This window comes from Cryptomeria japonica, chromosome 3 (assembly GCF_030272615.1).
Source record: "Cryptomeria japonica chromosome 3, Sugi_1.0, whole genome shotgun sequence".
Classification (NCBI taxonomy): Eukaryota; Viridiplantae; Streptophyta; class Pinopsida; order Cupressales; family Cupressaceae; genus Cryptomeria; species Cryptomeria japonica.
Window position 1 is genome coordinate 312,829,951 of NC_081407.1, and position 6,101 is coordinate 312,836,051.

The following is a 6,101-nucleotide window of genomic DNA, read 5'->3' on the forward strand; positions in this document are numbered from 1 at the left end:
GACATTATCGTCTATGGTTGGGAAGGCAACAATCTGATGTTTGCCTGTGGTGAACAAGCACAGCCCGAAAATTCAACAGTTTAGACCATCATTGTGGTCTCTTCTCATTGGCCGCTATTGTCATCTCCACCCCTCACTTGAATCTATATAATCATGCTACCTTGCTTGTATTTCATATTGGATATTGAGAGACTTCTCTTGACGCTATTTTGTTGTTGAGTATTCACATCAAGTTTCTCTAGTATTGTTATTTTGTCCATTTCATTTCTAGTAATTTGTTCTAACTCTTTCAATTTGATTCTGGTTTAAATCTGTTTTCTCATATTTAAACATGGTATCAGAACCTGTTTTGAAAGATTAGATTATTGTAGAGACCTTGTAAAATCTTGTTGTGTTTTCTTTTGCATTTTGCATGATTTGAAAAACCAGCAAAGGTTTATGAAGATCTAGTAATATTGTTTTACATATATGCTTTTTTTTGTAAAACAAGGGTTTTGAAGCTTAGATTTGTGAAGAAATTTTCAAATGTTGTGTTTTGAGGCCTAACAAACCTTTCCTTTGTGTTTGGAAGGCCCACAAACCTCTATTTTCATATAAAGTGTGTACAAATCGAGCACCAAAACCTTTACATGTCGTTTTTTCTTTGTTGAAGGTGTTTTTTTTACACTGTGGCCCCATATTCCGCAAGTGATAAAGAAAAACGTTTTCTAGTTTGTTTTTTTCCCGCTGAAAAAACCATCTGGGTTGTTGCCAGATTTCAACAAATCTTTCGAAAATTGCGTCGAAAAGCTTCAGCTAGACCCCTCGCCTTTGCAATTTTTATTTTTGAATCTGATTTTCAAATAAGATGTTCTCTCAGTCATACGACGATATTTTTCAGTGCAATTTTTTTTGAAATGGGTTATTTTTTCATTCTCTTTGCAATGGCGTAATCAATTTTTTCTTAGAAGTTACCAATTTTTCATAAATTAAGTTTTATCAGCAAATCTGAAGGGCAGTCCCTGTTTTATGAACTTCAAACCACTATAACTTTCACACGATCTCAGATTTAGGTTATTGTTTTTTGAAAGTCTGATATTTTTTCAAGTAGAATACATTTGTGTTGGTTTGATGTTTATATTTTGAGATATTATTTTTGCCTTTAGTATTTGTGTCCAGTTTTTGGACTTTGTAAAACTCTGGAAAATAACTCCAGCATTGTAAATGCACTAAATTATAAAGTACCACCTTATAATATTTGTGGGGGGGGGGGGGGTGGGTGTCCAGTGTGTTTTCTTTGAGTTTTTCGTCTCTCTTTCTTGCACAAGCAATCTTACTTTCTGCATTAAAATGGATCAAAATACAATACCAATACTCATACCTTACAATTACTATGAGTGGAAGTAAAAAATGGCAATCCATTTTAAGAAGTTGAGTTTGTTTAGAGTAATTATGGAACTTGAAACTGAACCAACACAAATTGCAGAAAAGCCAAAATGCTTTAACAAATGTGATGAAGCTTATGGTACTCTATGTATGTCTATATCTTCTGATCTTCTTTTTCATGTTGAATCTGCTACAACTCCAAATGATGTATGGACAACATTAGAAGGGTTGTTTGGTAAACAAGATGAGTTAAGGGGACACCAATTGAAGAATGAGCGAATAGGATAAATCCATGTAATTTTGATACAATTCAAGACTTCTTCACAAAACCAAAGGTTGTAAGATTGCAATTGAAGGCATGTGGAATAGATAAGAAAGATTCACAATTGATTCTAAGAATTCTTTCCAAATTTGGTCCAAACTATTCAGTTTTTGTTTCTACTTTCTATGCTACAAAAAGTGCCTTAGGAACCAGCTTTAAAATGTCTTTTCTTGATGATTTTGCAAAATAACTCACACAAAACCAAGATAAGCTAATTCAAATGGGCACAATTAGCTCTCTAAATCTCAAGCTTTGGTTGCCAACCAGTGTACAAAAAATCAAAATGATCTTTCTAAGCAAGAAAAGAAACAAAAGAACCAAGGAGAAAAAAAGCAAGAACAAAAGCTAGTTACTTCAAAAGCAACTAATGATGCATCTTCTTCAAAGGGTGACAAGCCCAAGAAGGAGAAAACTAAGTGTTCCTATTGTAACAAACCTGGTCATGATGAACATACATGTATAAAGAAGCAAATTGATCATTTGACTCATCTTTTAGAAAACAACAACATCAAGGTGCCTGATTATGTCAAACCAAGTTCATCTCAGGAATCTTCAAAGGACACAAGTAAGGGGAAAGGAAAGGGCAAGGCCCTAGTTGTTGCTTCCCAGCCTAATTCCTGGATTATTGACTCGGGTGCTTCACACCACATGATTTCATCAAAGGATAGTTTTTCCTCCTTGGAGTCATGTTCTATGCCATCTATTCTATTGGGTGATGACACTCCTACTGAAGTGCATGGGAGAGGGTCTGTTGACATGGGCGAAGGAACATTTCAGGATTTCCTTTGTGTTCCATCTTTGTCAACTAATCTCCTATCTGTCTATCAGATCTCTCACACTGGCTCTAGCAAGCGGGTTGAGTTCACTTTAGACATAGTGGTAATCAGTGAGATGCACAATGGGTCTACAATTGCAGTGGGAAAAGAAGATCATCAATCTAGACTGTATCACTTTTCTCACTTTGTTTTTTATTCTCCTTCACTTGCATTGCTTACTCACTCAGATGAGGTGAGTCGTTTGTGGCGTTAATGGTTTAGTCACTTGAACTACCGCTACTTGTAGCAACTCAGTCAACATGACATGGTTATAAGGTTGCCTTCTATTCGATTTTTTGATGGAGTTTGTCAAGGATGCATTCTTGGCAAGCACCTTGATGAAAAATTTGATAAAGGCAAAGCATAGAGAGCCACATAACTTTTGGAGCTAGTTCACAGTGATTTAGCAAGACCATTTCCAAATCCTTCTTTCAAAAGGGCCAAATATGTCTTGACATTCATTGATGATCTTTCTCGATACACCTTTGTATATTTTCTCAAACAAAAGTTTGAGGTCTTTGAGTGTTTTTTAGAAATTCAAAGCCATTGCAGAGAAGCAATCAGGGAAAACAACCAAGGTTCTGCACACTGATAATGGGGGAGAATATGTCAACTAGAGGTTTGAGCAGTTTTGTATCTCAGAAGGCATTGATCTTCAACACACAGTTCCCTACACTTCACAACAAAATGGAGTTGCAAATCATAGGAATCGGTCCTTGAAGGAAATGGCTAATTGTATGATCCACTCCAGATCATTAGCACCTCAGTATTGGGCAGAGGCCATCAACTGAGCATGTTATATCCGGAATTGGGTTCCTCATCGAGTTGTGAAGGAAGTAACTCCTTTCCAAGCTTGGACTAGTCGGAAACCCACAGTCAAACACTTTCGTGTGTTTGGGTCTCCTGCATGGGCCCACATTCCAGCAGAGAAACACAAGGCTATGGATCCGCAGAGCAAGCCTTGCATATTTGTTGGGTATTCAGATGATGTCAAAGGCTACAGGCTTCTCCATCCTACCACGCATGAGCTTTTCATTGAGAGGAGTGTTCGTTTTGAGGAGGATACTTCTAGTTCTTCTTCTGCCACTTCTCCATCGTTCATTTATATGGAGACATTGCGACTTCATGATGATAGTTCTTCCGAGCATTTCAATCCTCCCAATCCTTCTGAGGAATCTTCTTTCTCCACTTTAGATGACGAAGATGAGGATTCATCTTCCTCTCTTGGTCATCATTCAGGCGATGATGATTCTCCTCATTCTCTAGCTACTGGGCCTCTTTGGGCTCGTCAGACATTGGAGTCAATAGGTGATTGGGTTGGTGATCCTTTAGATGAGAGAAGAACAAGGTCTCAATTTGAGCATGCTCCACATCTCTTCTTTGCTACAGCTTCAGATCCACAGTCCTTTCGAGAAGCTTCAGGTGTCCCCCAGTGGGACGCTGTTATGCAAGAGGAGTTCAATTCCTTGAAGATGAACCATACTTGGGATTTAGTCCCTCTTCCTAAGGGAAGGAAACTTGTTCAGTGCAAGTGGATCTACCAAACAAAATTTGCTACAGATGGGTTGATTGATAAGCATAAGGCTTGCATGGTCTCCAAAGGATTCTCCCAAGTTGCTGGGATTGACTACTTTGAGACTTTTACGCCAGTTGCCAAGATGAATTCCATCCAACTTGTCCTTGCTATTGCTGCAGCCCATCACTGGGAAGTTCATCAAATGGATGTGAAGAGTGTTTTTTTTCATGGTGACCTTGAGGAGGAGATATATATGGAGCAACCACAGGGGTTCGTTCAGGATCCTTCACTTGTTTGTGGCCTTCAGAAGTCTCTCTATGACCTTAAACAGGCTCCTAGTACCTGGTATGCCAAGATGGACTCCTTCCTTCTGCCAGTTGGGTTCACTCGGTGTCATTCTAATCCAAACATCTACATTTTGCACTAGGATGGTACTCTCACCTTCCTTGTTCTCTATGTTGATGACTTGTTGATCACTGGGAGTCACTCATCCCGTATCAAGGTAGTCAAAACTGTCCTTCATGATTGTTTTTTGATGTTTGACTTAGGCCTACTCCACTACTTCTTAGGGATTGAGATCACTCAGTTGCCTTCTGGTATCTTCATTGGACAACCTAAGTACGCTCTTGATATGCTCTCGAGATTTCGCATGGCTCACTGTAAGCCTACACCGACTCCACATTTGTTAGGAGGCAAACTTGAGGCTTCTTGCTCTTCACCCTTGGTGGATGCTACCTTGTATCGTCAATTGGTTGGAAGCCTCGTATATTTGACTCACACTAGGCCTGATATTTCATATGCAGCGGGCCTGGTCTCCAAGTTCATGCAGGAGCCACATGAGCTGAATTCAAAAGCAGCTAAGTAGATTCTTCACTATGTACAGGGTACTCACAGTTATGGGATTCATTATATAGTGGGCATGGATATTGACTTTGTGGGATATACATATTCAGATTGGGCAAGTGATTCTCAGGATCCTAAGTCCACTTTAGGGTATTTCTTCTCTCTTGGTTCTGGTCTAGTTTCTTGGTCGAGCAAGAAACAATATGTTATTGCTCTTTCATCTACTGAGGCTGAGTATTGAGGAGTAGTTAATGTTGCTATTGAGGCTGAGTATTGAGGAGCAATTAATGTTGCTACTGAGACCATTTGGCTTTAGAACATTCTCACTGAGTTTGGCATTTCCTTTCGAAAGCGTACAATCATCTTTTGTGACAACCAGAGTGTTATTCAAATTTATCGCAATCTGGTCCATCATCAACTGATCAAGCACATTGAGATTTACATGCACTACATTCGGGAGTTGATTCATGAGCAAGTTCTTGATCTTCAGTACTGCCAGACATCTTCACCAAACCCTTCACTAAGAGCAAGTTCATTCATTTGAGTGCTTTGCTTGGGGTGCGACAAGTGTTCTCTTTTGTTGGGGGGGGGCTTCTTAGTTCTCTCTCTCTCTCTCTCTCTCTCTCTCTCTCTCTCTCTCTCTATTCTAAGGGGGGTGTACTCTTCTTTGTTGTGGGGAGTTTCTTCTATTGTTGGGGGGGAGGACTATGTAAATGGGTACCTCATCAGGCTTCATTTGTCAGGGGTTTTTCCTACATTTTAATTAAGCTTGCTTAAGTTAATAAAGCATGTTTACTTAAGACAAGTGAGTATTGAGGTGTCGACATGCTATGAGAAGGTGCATTTACTATGTTTAGACCATCATGGTGGTCTCTCATCATTGGCCGATATTGTCACCTCCACTCCTCACTTGAGTCTATACAAACATGCTACCTTGCATGTATTTTCATATTTGATATAGAGAGATTTCACTTGATGCCATTTTGTTGATTAACATTCACATCAAGTTTCTCTAGTATTGTTATTCTGTCCATTTTATTTCCAGTATTTTGTTCTAACTCTTTCAATTTGATTCTGGTTGTTTTCTCATATTTTAACAAAAGATGATAGTATTCTAGTTCTCTCACCTGTTGACACCACTTCAAATTCATGGGTGCTTGACTCCGATGCATCCTATCATGCTACTTCATGTATGGAGGCATTTATGAACTACCAAGAAGATCAATTTGAAAATGTCTTT